Source organism: Euprymna scolopes, chromosome 10, assembly GCF_053919585.1.
Source record: "Euprymna scolopes isolate OS-2025 chromosome 10, ASM5391958v1, whole genome shotgun sequence".
Classification (NCBI taxonomy): Eukaryota; Metazoa; Mollusca; class Cephalopoda; order Sepiida; family Sepiolidae; genus Euprymna; species Euprymna scolopes.
In genome coordinates, this window is record NC_136491.1 from 20,317,858 (window position 1) to 20,335,619 (window position 17,762).

General features: G+C 31.8%; 1 protein-coding gene across 1 annotated transcript in view; it reads left to right on the forward strand.

Annotated features, from left to right (window-relative positions):
* The window catches only part of LOC145286371 (neuromedin-U receptor 2-like), a 60,193-nt gene that overhangs the window by 33,749 nt on the left and 8,682 nt on the right, over positions 1-17,762 (forward strand). The gene's annotated exons all lie outside the window — the stretch shown is intronic.

Genomic DNA, 17,762 nt, shown 5'->3' on the forward strand with positions numbered 1-17,762 from the left:
TAGAGATTAAGACACTGTGTTTTGATGTAACATTTTACCAGTAAACCGCTTCTTGTATGGAACATTGTTTCCAAGCCTCAATGATTTTCATACTTCTGTGACTTCTCTCGACAACACAATTTCCTGGTTCGTAGGCACACCGTAATCAGAGACGTACACTTCAGTTTTGTAGAAGCTGTCGAATGTAATGGTTGGTAAATGCGGTGCCATTGTGCGTTAAAATTTCCATTGGTGGATTTTGCTCGTAAAATATGGATTCCAATTGGCGTACAATGCTTGATGAATCTTGTTGACGTAGAGGCCTCCATATAACACAATTAAATTACAATTAATGGGAGTAAGATAATGGCCACTGCCATAATGAGTAATGTTCATACCCAACCTGTTCCAATTGTCCTCCCACATCAAGCCTCCATTTGCACAAGTGTACAGGCGCAGGATCGATATACTGACACGCCTCACATGTTTTACCTATTATTTGCACATCTTTCCAGACAGTTGGGTCAAAAGACTTTTGTTTGGCAAAGTATAATGTGGGTTTTATGCCGGGGTGTCCACTCCGATGATGGATGTGTGCGATTTGCTTAATGTTCAACCGATGTGCAGTGAAATCGCAGATACGTTAGATGGGCTGAATTTCAGTTTTTACTTTTTAATTTTAATTTTATTTTGTTTTCATTGTATATATATATATATATATATATATATATATATATATATATATATAGAGAGAGAGAGAGAGAGAGAGAGAGATAGATAGATAGATAGATAGATAGATAGATAGATAGATAGATAGATAGATAGATAGATAAAATAATATTTTTTATTATTTTTAAAAATTCTTAATATGAGGATGTTGGGGGTTGGCCAACAATAACAACTGTACGATAGCCTCCTCTCATACAACAAATATGAGAGGAGGCTGCGTTAACCGGTCAACGGCGGTTAACGGGTCCTGCTTGTTATAAATAAATGCTTGGTTAAAATAACAGCTTATTCTTTCAATTGCATTTTTCTCATCAATAATACTTCTTGTTATATTAAAAAAAACATCTGCATTTCTTAAAAGTGTAAGAAAAATAAACATTGTGTTGTGTACGTTTTCCAAATTTTTGTTTCAAATGACATTCTATATCGATTTGTAATTATTATTCGTAATTTTACATTGCAGTTTAATAAACAGTAACAAACTAAAAATTTGATTAGCATCGGCTTTTTAGGGCGACATAATTCTGTATATCTATTTTTTATAGTTTTAAATTTTAATCCATTGTCCTGCTATTATTTTTCTAATATTAAAGTTAGTTAAACAAAATAATGAATATTAACTTAAATCTTTATGAATATTTAAAAAAAAATTCTTACATTTAAAAAATTGAACTCGAATAATCGTAACGTCCAAAAGGTGTGTTTGAATGCTTGTCAGTGCTGGGATTATTCAGTTGTTGGAAATAAATAAATAAATAATTCAAAAGGTTCAATAATTTTCAATAAATATTTATTTACCTGACTGTAAATGGTATATTTCCTCAAATATTTTGGGGCACCTCATTTTCAAGAACTGTACATCAACTCTCTATAGAGTTCATGTACAGAGAGTACAGTCAAACAAATAAATAGTTATTATTTTTGATCGGAATTCACTGAGATGATTATTATTTATTAATTTATTTTATTGCGGACTATTATCCTCATCTTTTAGATGCTGTCCCACGATGTTTCCTATCCCATTGCGGTTACCACCTAACGAAGGACAGAGAAATAGTTGGCCGAAACATCGTGGGACAACATCTAAAATATAAGGGTAATAGTCCGCAAAAAATAAATTAATTAATTAATTATTAAATATTTATTGAAAATTATGGAACCCTTTGAATTATTTATCATTATTTATTTATGCTTCCAATACATGAATAATTCCTGCATTGACAAGCCTTCAACACACACATTTTATCCGATAAACAATGCTTCAAGCGAACTACGACATATTCTTAATCTTAACGTCTTTTAAAATGTACACAACACCGAAAATTATCATAATTTCTTAATAATATATTGCATTGAATATTTATTTGATCGGTCCATGTAAAGCAACGGAAAAGAAGTCAATCACATCATGATGTTAAAGGTTTATGTATTTGAGTCTTTTGAATCTTTACCAAATTAATCTAAAAATTAAAACAAAAACAATTCAGTTGGAATAATAGTATACTAGCAGGCCGCCTAGCGTTCCCCGGTCGTAAAATACGAATAAATATCATACTTTAATTAATGCAGAATTCTTATTTATTCTAAGCAGAAACATCGTAGGTATTAAACGTAACGTTAAATTCCTTAAAAAAATGAAGTAAAAATCGGGGAAAAAACCGAGACATGTGCATGCGAGTATTCTGTTTGTTTTTTCTAAACAGATAACTTCTTGTAAGTAAAAAAATATTCGAGCTGAAATCGAAACCAATGTCTAAAGCCAGTTAATCACGTACGATAACCATTAAGCCAGCATGATACGCCTTAAACGTATTTTAAAACCTACTTACTCTTAACATCATGAATCTATGATGTGAAATTTTCACGCATGCGCATTCGTGAAATAGTTAGCAAACAGATAAAAATCCGATTACCCCCCCCCCCACGTACCAATTTTTCATTGTTTACCCCTTAGCAACCCTTTTATTCCGGATTAAAACAAATAAAAAGTTGTCTACATGTCTGAATACCTTATATCCCAAGTTTCGATTCTGTAGATTAAAATTTTGTTGAGTATATAGGTTGAGAATTGTCCTCACACACATTCTCACTTATATAGATTAGTATAAATTCACGCGTGTAATAACTTTGGTTCATATTTCTTTTCTTTTTTTTCTTTTCGGTAAGTATTAAAAATTAAATATATTTTAAACGAGTAGAAGATCACCTTTTAAAAGAAACGCAGCAATTAGTCAAATGTATGTACATTGGCGAATGAAAACGATTGAAATATAAGTTTACCGATGCATCAGCAAAAATACGATTCTTACAAATTTGTTCTCGAATGTCATGAACGGAGAAAACAAGACTTTCGACTGTGGGAGGTACAGCTTCTTCTTTTTCATTTTTTAATATAACTAAGATAAATTTAAAAAAATACCAATGTGATCGATAAAATCGATTGGAAATAAAATGCCTTTAAAATCATAGTCGAAACAATTAGACATCGATGTTGTAGCAACTATATATAAGTGTAGCTTGGAGACCATATGAAAGAGAGAGAGAGAGAGAGAGAGAGAGAGAGAGAGAAAGAGAGAGAGACGGATGGTGACATCAATATTGATGAACGGAAGATACATTTATACAGATATTACAGAGGGGGAGAGAAGAGAGAAGACATTTATACCTTTTACAGTTCTGTGTATGTTCCTTCTTTTAATATATATTAGAATGGAGAGATATTGATCAGTTCTTTAACACTGAAGAGGGCAGTCATTACTTAGATGGAGAAAGGGACACATTTCTTAGATGGAGAGGAGGACACATTACTTAGATGAGTTATACACAAAGTTCATTATCAAGATGAGTGAGAACAATGTTCATATAAATGATTCTCACATTACCTTCAATTTAGTAGAAAGACGACACGAAGACGGCAGTTACAAAAATATGAGATGTTCTTTTATTCCATTTGATCGGTCAAAATGATGATCACATCCAGGAATTCAAAGTTGTTTCTACATGTTTAATGTTCTAACCCTTCGCTTCTAAAGGGGGACCCTCCTCTGATTTGATCCGGACTCGACTCTGGACCCCGTCTCTCTCTGTCGAACTCATATTCGACTCTAGCTCCTATATTGAGAATTCATTTCTGCCATGGCGTCATACGTGTGTGTCCAAAAATGTGATCGGCCCACCTGACCTGAACATGCACGGTTCGCACATGTTCCCAAACCATTTCTGCAGACAAAGAATTCTTACTAACCTATTTTCGATCTTACTTATTTTTCAATATGTTTTTAATTTGCTATTGTTCGTTATTTTCTAGATGGCCTTATTTTAATTCGGTTTTCATAAAAAGAATTGAACAATCAAAATTCCTTTTACAACAACATATCTAAACTCTTTTATGTGAAACTGAACAATGCTAAATTCCATTTCTGAATCTATTTCTGGACCTTGCTTACAAGGTTCGAATCTCGGTCTATCCTAATATCATTCTTACTTATCTAATGTTTTTCTTACTTACAAGAAAAGGGCTCTTTCGGGACCTGCTGGACCACCTAGTATATATATATATATATATATATATATATATATATATATATATATATATAATCCGAGGTTATTGTTTTCCACAGGTTAAGTAACCGATGAAGTTTAACTAGGTTAATACAAGAGTGTTCAATACCGAAGTAGAGCAGGGTATATTTATGAAAAAATAAATAGAGTGCATATATATATATATATATATATATATATATATATTTATTTATTTATATTTATATATATATATATATTTATATATATATATATATTTATATATATATATATATATATATATATATTTATATATATATGGAAAAAAATTTCACCTTTCATACCAATCATTTACTTTATGAAGCTTGATGTAACTACTACTACTACTACTACTACTACTATATATATATATATATATATATATATATATATATATATATATATATATATATATATATATATATATATATATATATATATCAAGAACGGTTTTGCATCATGTTTAGGTCCCCTTACGAAAATTAAAATCAAGGTATGATGGTAAGAATTCTTAGGAAGGAATTTTGCTTAATTTTGTTGTGTAAACACTATGAATCATATTCAATACAAATTTGTTCGAATTTTTAAATGGCAAGTTGTCTTCACATCGAACTCTAAAACACTATAAAAGAAACTGGGATTTAGGGAATATTTATTAATTGATGTTTAAGATTAATTGGTTTAATTTCTTTAAAATCGAAGGCCTCCACCCTATTTTGCCCTCTTTGCATAAAAGTAAATTAGCTTACATTTCGACTTTTTTCGTCGAGTAGCCGTATTCCAAAATTCATAATGATCTGTTAATTCGTTTAGGAGTGAATCCATTATATACGAAACGCATAAATATATAATTACATCGAACTTTATCAAAATAGTCTTATATCGTGTTGCATACGGCGCTAATCGCCATTATTATAATCATGTAATAAGTCAGAGATTACCTATAAATCATCATCGCTATGGCTGTAACATTCATCATCTCCTAATCGCCACCGATCCAGACTCCACCCTTTACAAGTGTTTTTCTTTAAGATATAGATTTTTTTATATTCGTCTTTTTTTCTTCTTTAATAGTAAGAGTGTTCATTAAAGCGGCGGGAGATCGCAGTTCAATCCTCAATAGAGTCATACCAAAGCATTTAATTATACTTCATGCACTCTTACTAAACATTCAGCATTATAATGGGGAAGGGGTCAAGAGTAAGTGGAGTAATCTTGGGAATGGAGTGACGCCTTCCTCTTGGTGTAGCAGCTAATGAAAAGGAAACCTTCGGATCGGTCTCTACTATGGTCGGCTACTTAGCTGGGTCTTTTTTTCTTGTTTTCTTAGATACGACTACACATCTCTATAAAAACTTCTGTATATCCGTCGGTCTGTCACACTGAAGTTTGCACGAAATTTTTTATTCCTCAACTTATGGATTGAACAGATGCACTTTATTTGAAATGCGTCCAAACATCTCTGAAAGAGGCTTTGTCTGTCCATCGGTCACGTTAAGAGTGACTCACTGACGACCAGAGTCTCTTTTAAATCACAGGTTCGTCGATCTATCAAATTCCTTTTACTCATTTTCGCACAAAACTTAAGAGATTACTATTTGGGATCGTTTACATTATATTTAAATTTCTGTAGGTTAGTACAGTCAGAAAAGCAGGAAACGGGAATGAAATTTTAAAATAGTGGCCCGAGGGAAGAAACTATTAAACTAAATGCACTTGTGATGTTAGGCTGTATAACTGTGTTAACCTTGATCAAAATCAGACTGTTCCTTCTTTAATCTGATTTGTTTCTGACTTATCGGAGGCAGTCCAACAGAAAACCTATCTAAGAACACCCCCAGACACATAATGTACATTTGTGTGAAATTTCAAAACACTCGACACAGCTGTTTCGAAGATCATAGAGAACGAACCCATACACGCATAGACACACAGACAAAGTGCCTTTCATATATAAATAGAGATAGTGAGTCTAGCAAGTTCACATCTGTGAAAGAGAAGTTACAAGGAAGAAGAAAAAAGGATGGGGTTAATGAAATTATAGATACGTTTCTGCACCTTATTAAGAACCTCAAATTGGACAAAGATTCACTAGTCCAAATATGACAACAATAGTCTGTATATTATCTTTGAAGGAAGTAACCAAGTGAAAGGTTGATGATGATATGGGCAGATGCCCTACACAATTATCTCTATACCACCGGCCTTCACTCGGACCAAGCCTGTGATCGTGTAAAGTGGAGGCAAAAATCCTTTAGTGCAAACTCCATTGTACCTATTTACTTTGCCTCCCCACGGGACAGAGTTAGACAGGATCGTTTTTTAACGTGGAGAAAAGGTACAAAAATAAAAAAAATTGTCTCAGTCGTGAAGGACTGCTTTTCCAATGAAAGACAACAAGAAATGGAAGTGCAGCACCTGAAGAACAGATACTACACTTTAATCTTGGCCAAAAAGCCAAGTAAGTATTTATTTGCTTCCCCACTGAGCAAATTAGGCACAAGGCCTTTTTTAATGTGGAGAGAGAGGGAGATGGGGAGGGAAAAGGGGGCCAGCTCTCGATGGGTGGGAAATGGGAGCTGGATAGTGACAATTGGTATGAAGGGTTGCCCCTACATTGACCAAGGTCTGATATGTGGGGTTACCCCCACATATGGTCTTTGCTTGCAGTATCTGTCGGAACAGATGGTATTTATTTGCTCCCCCACCGAGCAAATTAGGCACAAGGCCGATTTTTAATGTGAGGAGTGAAGGGAGGGGGAAGGGAAAAAGGGGACCAGCTCCCGAGAGGTGGGAAATGGGAGCTGGTTAAAGGTCAGGCATGTGGGGTTGCCCCCACATCTGGTCTTTGCTAGTCATAGCTAGTCATAGCTTGCAGTATCTGTCGGAACAGATGGTATTTATTTGCTCCCCCACCGAGCAAATTAGGCACAAGGCCAATTTTTAACGTGAGGAGTGAAGGGAGGGGGAAGGGAAAAAGGGGACCAGCTCCCGAGAGGTGGGAAATGGGAGCTGGTTAAAGGTCAGGCATGTGGGGTTGCCCCCACATCTGGTCTTTGCTAGTCATAGCTAGTCATAGCTTGCAGTATCTGTCGGAACAGATGCTACACTTTGATCTTGCCCAAAAGGCCAAGTAAGATGTGTTTGTAGATCGGGATTAACGTAAAAAAAAAAATGTTTCCAAAGATAAACGAATGGAGAAGCAATAAAAGAATATTTAAAAGATTTTACTTGAAAAAAACACATTTAGATTTTGTTATTCATCATTCCGAGCAATGCTGGGTAACCTTGGTAGTTCTGAAATAAACGTTAACTTAGTTTTCTTTCATTAAGGATCTGCTTATTATCATTCATTGATCTGCTTATTATCAGTTAATTGGCACTTTTACAACTACCGCTCTCCAGACCTTAAACGCATAAAAGTACCAAAGTTAATTACTCGCCGTGTAAAAAAAAAAGGACGGAATGAGAAAGAATTGCGGCTGTGAAACAATACCAAACAAAACGGCGTCCTAAATCAGTCCAAACAATGCGACTCTTTTGTTCTGAAGGAATCCATTTAAATCTAAGACAAACGCGTTTTGCTCGTTAAAAAATGTTTGGACATTTTCTTGTCGAGAAATCTAACCATTTTTTTTTCTTTTCTATTCGTAAAAGCTGTCAGATTTGAAAACAGATTTTCCTTTCTCGTTACTAACATTTTCTCTTGACATCAGACGTTTTGTTTTGCGCAAGTTGTCACACGGATGACTCATTTATAGTCATTGACATTTTCAGACGAGTAATGCTCGGACAATTGTGCGAAGTGTGTATGGTGGTGGTGGTGGTCGTCATAAGACACCTTGTCGACTGCGGCTTGGACATCCATTTCCATCTAAACAGAGAAAGAAATAAGATGGCAATTTTAAACTTTCTCCACTGATTAATGAAGTAATGGACACTAATAACCACTGTCAAAAACGGCTGTTGTTTATTTCATGGTGAAAAAAAAAATAGCGGTTTCTATCTAGGGTAAAAGCATTACTGCTTTTAATTTAAGTTTATCACGTCATCCCATAAGTTCAGTCCGAATTTATGAACAAAGAAAAGAAGTGACCAAATGTTACATTTTATTAAAGTTTTAATCATAAATATACTTTCCCTGGTTATCTATGACTTCCTCCCATCTATTAACAACCTTATTAATTCCATCACTGTAAAATTCTTTTGGCTTTGATTCGAAGAACTAACAAATGTCAGTTTCAACATCTTTATGCGTCACAAAAGCTGTTCCTTCCAAATTATTTTGTAAGCGACGAAACAAATAGTAATCTTAAGGAGCAAGTTCAGGAGAATAGGGTGGATGAGGAATTTTCTCCAAACCAAGTTCTTCGATTTTTTGTGAGGTGATTCTTGTTGTGTGGGGTCGTGCATTGTCCTAATGAAACATCACCCCTTTTCGATTCACTAGGACAGGTTTCCCCCCTCAAAGCTTGGTTCAAACGCTCTAATTTCTGACAGTAGATTTGAGCATTAATTGCTGCATTAAAGTGGATTATTCCTTGGCAATCCCATAATATTGAAAGAAAAACCTTATTCCCATGAAGTTCTCTTTTCGGCTGTGGTTGAGGTCTTTTCACTTTACCAAGCCATTACCTACATCGCTTTACATCTCGATAAAAGATCCATTTTTCGAGACCATGTCACAAGTCTATCCAAAAAAGGTGAAACAAGTTGGCGAGAATGGATAGAAGACCAGATGTCGATTCGGGATTTGAGATTGTTTTCAGACAATTCATTGAGGCGCCCATTTTCCAAGTTTAGGAACTTCTCAAAAGTGTTAAAGATGACGATGAAGAGCTGTATGGTTTGAACTCAGTTTTATTGTCAATAACTCAACTGATAAAGCAGGATTTTCTTCAAGAGCTGCTTCAAGAAACTTGTCATCAAACTAAGCTGGACGTTCCGTTCGGTCTTCATCTTCAAGAATGAAACCTCCACTTCTGAATTTCGCAAATCATCTTCTGCAAGTTCTTTCATTCACACATTCATTTCCATAAACTTAGGGAATATTTCTAGCTGCTTCGGCTGTTGAGTTTCCTTTCTTTAACTCATAAAGCATTATATGCCTGAAATGATTCTTAGGCACTTCCATGTTAGTAGGGTTGTGATCAAGCAAATTTAAATTTTATCCTTCTGTAAAAAAATGTAATCAGTTAAAATGCATCTAAACATAAAAATGTAAAAAAAAATACACAATATACACAATATTTTTTAAGTTTTGTTCAATTTAAAAACAAAGGTAAAAATTCGGACAGAACTTATAGGATGATCTAATAGTTCTGCGGGACTGTAATATGTAAACAATAAATAAAAATGGGGTATGAATTAGAACTGCATTAACTTTCGAATCTCAGCTTTAAACGCTAACATGTCTAACCATACTGAGCAGCTGTAATACAGCGAAACAGGTACCTTTGGATATTGTTTCTACTTTTGTAACATAGTGCATATAAGCACATGGGAAAATATCAGCAGCAGCGAAGTATGGCTGGCTTGCAAGGAGATTAGCAGCAGCAGTGTCCGAAAAAAAAGCGAATATGTAAATTAGGAAATGTGCGCGAGAAAAAGAAGGAAAAAAGGAGAGAAAAATATAGCGCGTGCTCGAGGAAGAAGAAAGTACGCGTCGAAGAAAATGGTCGTGCAAAGTCGAAGACGAGAATAGGCCGGCTGTGCCCAGCCTGCGGTCAGAAAAAAGAGAAACGCGCCACCAGGCTAAAATGCAAATGTGGCAGCGAGAGACTTTTAAGTGGTGCCGAAAGAAACGGTAATAAAACACTTGTGTTGAAAAAGAAAAAAATGCCGACCCGGATTTTTATTTATTTACTTCCTCTTGTTAGTTTGTAACTGCAACGTTACACGTGTAAGACATTCACAGCAATAACAACGAAACAAAGAATTTGCATTCTTCCCCCGTTTGCTTAGTTTCCATTACAAGAACATCTTTAGAGCAGTTTCTTGTGTGCGACTCTCATCGCATATCCAACCCATCTGAATCACCATTTTCTCATCTTGTCCTCGGTTGTTGCTATGCTGTAGTATTTTCATATGCCTCTTTTCCAACTAGTTTAATATATTAAAGAAAATAAAAAGAAAACCGAAGTGATTTAATTTTAAATCTATCTTACCTATCTGTCGGGTTAGCGGGGCGAAATGTGGCTAGAGCACTAAATATTTTGGTTTGGAGTTTAGCTGATGGCACTGAAGTCATTACTAAGGCTGTGACAATAGCAAATTCTTTTCATTGTTTCGACTCTTCAGTATATATTCGTTAATATCTTATATGTTTTTATATAACCCGGTGTGGTTCTCGGTTGATTGACTGTGTCTTACTGTGTCGGATATATACTTGAGAGTCAAAAGAATGAAAAGAACATTTTGTTGCCACAGTACTTGTAATGATATAGTATAGCAATACTTGTAATGATATATTATAGCAGTACTTGTAATGATATAGTATAGCAATACTTGTAATGATATATTATAGCAGTACTTGTAATGATATATTATAGCAGTACTTGTAATGATATATTATAGCAATACTTGTAATGATATATTATAGCAGTACTTGTAATGATATATTATAGCAATACTTGTAATGATATATTATAGCAGTACTTGTAATGATATATTATAGCAGTACTTGTAATGATATACTATAGCAATACTTGTAATGATATATTATAGCAGTACTTGTAATGATATATTATAGCAGTACTTGTAATGATATATTATAGCAGTACTTGTAATGATATATTATAGCAATACTTGTAATGATATATTATAGCAATACTTGTAATGATATATTATAGCAATACTTGTAATGATATATTATAGCAATACTTGTAATGATATATTATAGCAGTACTTGTAATGATATATTATAGCAGTACTTGTAATGATATATTATAGCAGTACTTGTAATGATATACTCTAGCAATACTTGTAATGATATATTATAGCAATACTTGTAATGATATATTATAGCAGTACTTGTAATGATATATTATAGCAGTACTTGTAATGATATATTATAGCAGTACTTGTAATGATATATTATAGCAGTACTTGTAATGATATATTATAGCAATACTTGTAATGATATATTATAGCAGTACTTGTAATGATATATTATAGCAGTACTTGTAATGATATATTATAGCAGTACTTGTAATGATATATTATAGCAATATTGTAATGATATATTATAGCAATACTTGTAATATATTATAGCAGTACTTGTAATGATATATTATAGCAGTACTTGTAATGATATATTATAGCAGTACTTGTAATCATATATTATAGCAATATTGTAATGATATATTATAGCAGTACTTGTAATGATATATTATAGCAGTACTTGTAATGATATATCATAACAATACTTGTAATGATATATTATAGCAGTACTTGTAATGATATATTATAGCAGTACTTGTAATGATATATTATAGCAGTACTTGTAATGATATATTATAGCAGTACTTGTAATGATATATTATAGCAGTACTTGTAATGATATATTATAGCAGTACTTGTAATGATATATTATAGCAATACTTGTAATATATTATAGCAGTACTTGTAATGATATATTATAGCAGTACTTGTAATGATATATTATAGCAGTACTTGTAATGATATATTATAGCAATATTGTAATGATATATTATAGCAGTACTTGTAATGATATATTATAGCAGTACTTGTAATGATATATTATAGCAGTACTTGTAATGATATATTATAGCAGTACTTGTAATGATATATTATAGCAGTACTTGTAATGATATATTATAGCAGTACTTGTAATGATATATTATAGCAATATTGTAATGATATATTATAGCAGTACTTGTAATGATATATTATAGCAGTACTTGTAATGATATATTATAGCAATACTTGTAATATATTATAGCAATACTTGTAATGATATATTATAGCAGTACTTGTAATGATATATTATAGCAGTACTTGTAATGATATATTATAGCAATATTGTAATGATATATTATAGCAGTACTTGTAATGATATATTATAGCAGTACTTGTAATGATATATTATAGCAGTACTTGTAATGATATATTATAGCAGTACTTGTAATGATATATTATAGCAGTACTTGTAATGATATATTATAGCAGTACTTGTAATGATATATTATAGCAGTACTTGTAATGATATATTATAGCAATATTGTAATGATATATTATAGCAATATTGTAATGATATATTATAGCAGTACTTGTAATGATATATTATAGCAGTACTTGTAATGATATATTATAGCAATACTTGTAATATATTATAGCAATACTTGTAATGATATATTATAGCAGTACTTGTAATGATATATTATAGCAGTACTTGTAATGATATATTATAGCAATATTGTAATGATATATTATAGCAGTACTTGTAATGATATATTATAGCAGTACTTGTAATGATATATTATAGCAGTACTTGTAATGATATATTATAGCAGTACTTGTAATGATATATTATAGCAGTACTTGTAATGATATATTATAGCAGTACTTGTAATGATATATTATAGCAGTACTTGTAATGATATATTATAGCAATATTGTAATGATATATTATAGCAGTACTTGTAATGATATATTATAGCAGTACTTGTAATGATATATTATAGCAGTACTTGTAATGATATATTATAGCAATACTTGTAATATATTATAGCAATACTTGTAATGATATATTATAGCAGTACTTGTAATGATATATTATAGCAGTACTTGTAATGATATATTATAGCAATATTGTAATGATATATTATAGCAGTACTTGTAATGATATATTATAGCAGTACTTGTAATGATATATTATAGCAGTACTTGTAATGATATATTATAGCAGTACTTGTAATGATATATTATAGCAGTACTTGTAATGATATATTATAGCAGTACTTGTAATGATATATTATAGCAATATTGTAATGATATATTATAGCAGTACTTGTAATGATATATTATAGCAGTACTTGTAATGATATATTATAGCAATACTTGTAATATATTATAGCAATACTTGTAATGATATATTATAGCAGTACTTGTAATGATATATTATAGCAGTACTTGTAATGATATATTATAGCAATATTGTAATGATATATTATAGCAGTACTTGTAATGATATATTATAGCAGTACTTGTAATGATATATCATAACAATACTTGTAATGATATATTATAGCAGTACTTGTAATGATATATTATAGCAGTACTTGTAATGATATATTATAGCAGTACTTGTAATGATATATTATAGCAATACTTGTAATGATATATTATAGCAGTACTTGTAATGATATATTATAGCAGTACTTGTAATGATATATTATAGCAGTACTTGTAATGATATATTATAGCAGTATTGTAATGATATATTATAGCAGTACTTGTTATGATGACGGTAGTAGTTTGGGCTACTTTTGGTTTAAAAGTCTGCTAATGTTGCAGCTTGTCATTTTTCTTTTAACTTAAAATCACTACTATATATTAGGTACAATATAATATTCAATAGAGAATTGGCTCTATAATAATAAATACGAAATCTGCATGAATTTATATTTCAGCGTATTATACGACCGGTCAAGACCGCCTCTCCCTTCTCACTAGTCAAATATGAATTGTTAAGTGAAACAAAATGGTATATTTCATTCAACTTTAAGCTTATCCTCGTTTGTCTTGGTTCAAATTCCGGCAAAACTATAGGCATTTGTTTTCTGTGTTCGATCTGTTTGATTTTCCCTCGCTTTCCTTCTCGCACATACACTCACACATAATGATTTGCGACTTTTATTTTTATGAGGATAATCGCATTAATTTTCTTTTAACTACACAAGTCTAGAATGATACACATTGCCTGCATAGTTTACAAAAATACCTGCTATATTAAAACACTTATTTTTTGTGTGCACCCGCCAGATATTATTTTTTGAAATACACTTTGCAAAAAGTTGATTTTGAATGAGTCATCATTTTCAATCCTCTCACAGTATTATTCATCATTTAACAAGAATCTATTTATTTTATTAATCTTTATTGTCGAGTGTTTTTTTGTTTGGTTGTTAATTTGTTTGTTTGTTTATTTGTTTTTTCATAGGTTCTGCGTCATTATTAAAAAAGCAGTCGGATATAAAAAAAAAAGGTCTTTATTTATCATTTTTTATGGAAATCGCTCCAGACAAGGCATAAAGACACTTAATATGAGAAGATATATATATATATATATATATATATATATATATATATATATATATATATATATATATATATATATATATGGGCTCCAACTCTAATTAGGCCCCGTTTCTTAGTGTTTTGTCCGAATGAAATGAAACTTTGGTTATAACTAGTTTATTATATTCAAAACGTCACATCAAAACACTAGGGTCGTTGACCTTTTTTTCTCTGTTCTACAGTATATATTCTAGATGGCCTCCATTTAGCTTTTGTTTTTTTGGGGGGTAACCCTGTATATATATATATATATATATATATATATATATATATATATATATATATATAGTCATCCACATACAGTACTGTTTCGCTGTTTCACAGCTCATCAGTGTGGCTAGACAGGCAACTACCTCAAGCCAGGATTGAAACCCGTACAATAAGTTTACCAAGGTAATCAAAATGGTAAACTTAAAATATATTATAAATATTAAAGAGTTAATATTTACAAGTAAAATAAACTCAGCCAGATGTAAAAGCTCAATAAAACTGAAAAGGAAATAGAGCTTATAATATATATATATATATATATATATATATATATATATATATATATATATATATATATATATATATCACCGCAAAATAACGTTACTTGCGGTATTACTGAAATATAAAATAAAACGAATCGAGTCACAAATTTCAGATGAGAGTGTATTTTAACAAATAACTTTTAGCTCCATGCATAAAAAATACATTTACAAAAATTAGAAATAAAAATAAACTCGATCTTTTACAAAAAAATCCTTTTAAGTCTGAACAAAAATTACAAAAATGTTCGGACTAAATCTTACAATCGACCTTTTTCTTTAAAATTTGACACAATAAGGAATCTACGTAACGTAAAAGTACAAAATCTTTGTAATAAGTAAATAAAATATGAACGCAGGTAATTACAAGTTAGAAAAACATTTCTCCCTCTCTCTCTCTCTCCACATCTAAAAACGGCCTTGTGCCTAATTTGCTCAGTGGGGAAGCAAATAAATACAATACCCAGGTCGTAAAATGCGCTTAAATATATTTTAATTCATGCAGATTTCGTATCAATCCGCTATAATATATATATATATATATATATATATATATATATATATATATATATATACATATATATATATATATGTATGTATGTATATATATATATGTATATATATATACATATATATGTATATATATATATATATGTATATATATATATATATATATTATGTGCTTTTGAAGGAAACATTCTTGTTTTTTTAAAAGACTTTTTGTATTCCTACACGTCAACACACAGGAAATAAATACAGAAAAGATATAAACATTCATATATTTTTCGTATTGATTTTTTATTTATGCATATATATATATATATATATATATATATAGCATTTATATATATATATATATATATATATATATATATATATATATATATATATATATATAGCATTTATTTCAAAAGTTTTAAAAAATGACTTCGGTGCCATCAGCTCGAATCGAAATCAAAACATATAGCGCTCCAGCCGTTTTCCTACCGCTTCAGCTATTAACAGATAGATGAGAAAGATTTCAAAATAAACCACTTTTTCAAGCTATGAATGAATTTGCGCAAGCGCAGGCTAAATATAAATATGTCGGCAAGTTGAAGTGAACATTTTGCATTTCAACTCGCCGACATATTTCTGTATGCGTTATTCACCCATCCAACATTTTGCATTTCAACTCGCCGACATATTTCTGTATGCGTTATTCATCCATCCAACATTTTGCATTTCAACTCGCCGACATATTTCTGTATGCGTTATTCATCCATCCAACATTTTGCATTTCAACTCGCCGACATATTTCTGTATGCGTTATTCATCCATCCAACATTTTGCATTTCAACTCGCCGACATATTTCTGTATGCGTTATTCATCCATCCAACATTTTGCATTTCAACTCGCCGACATATTTCTGTATGCGTTATTCATCCATCCAACATTTTGCATTTCAACTCGCCGACATATTTCTGTATGCGTTATTCACCCATCCAACATTTTGCGCATTACAAACCATCCTTGGTGCATGATTAGTATTTCCAATTTCAGTGTTATATGACAAGAAGCTTAAGAGTTTATCGGTTAAATATTTACATACGTAGAGACACACACATACATCTACTACTTTATTTATATAGACTAGTACGCTGCCTGACGTTGACCTGATCGTAAAATGCACTGGGAAATGATATTTTAATGTATGCAGACTTCGGATTTATTAGTATCGAGCTAATTCTCTATTGATTATTATATTGTACCCAATATATAATAGTGATTTAAAAAGTTTTTAACACATGATTTAGGTGCCGTCAGCTGGAATCGAAACCAAAACATATAGCTCTCTAGCTTTATTTGTTATTTGTCCCTACTTCAAAATGAACGTTGTTAAATCAATAGAAAAGAAATACACATTTAGTCGACTTATGCTTGCTAAGTTCTAATTTTTTTTTAATTTTGACCTCTTAACAGCTATTTTACCAGCTAAAAATCAAATCGAATTTGTTCCAAAAGTCCGAATCACCTATATATCAAGTTCCAAGCCTTTAAAAGAAAGCCAAGTACGTCCAAGGATGGAATACTTCTGCCATATCTGGGCAGGAGCTGCTAAAAACAGCCTATCCTGCCTTGACAGAGTACAAAATAGACTTCGTGGCTTAGTGGGGGGTGCCCTTTTCTCTACCCTGCAACCTCTCTCCCACAGAAGAGACGTTGCGAGCCTACCCTTGTTTTATCGTTATTTCCATGGCAGGTGCTCGTCTGAACTCCAATCTCTGGTCCCCCCCCTCGCCAATCTTTCACGAAAAACACCCGTCTAGCTGAATCCACTGTGAAAATTTTCCCCCACTCTTTATCTGTGCCTAAATCAAAACGTGGATTCCATGAACAAAGCTTCTTTCTTAAAACTGCACGCCTGTGGAACTCTGTTCCGTCTGCCTGCTTCCCACCTGACTACAACTTGGATGTTTTCAAGTCCAACGTTAACAAATTCCTAGTGAACCGCCCCCTTAAGTAAACACTTCATCAAATCTCCACACTAATGTACTGTACTTGGAATTAACCCTTATCCCTGAGTGGCTTCCGGGCCTTGATAAGTGGTGACCACCGTGTAAAAAAAAAAAATGAAAGATTATTTTGGTTGAGATCGTTCTGCA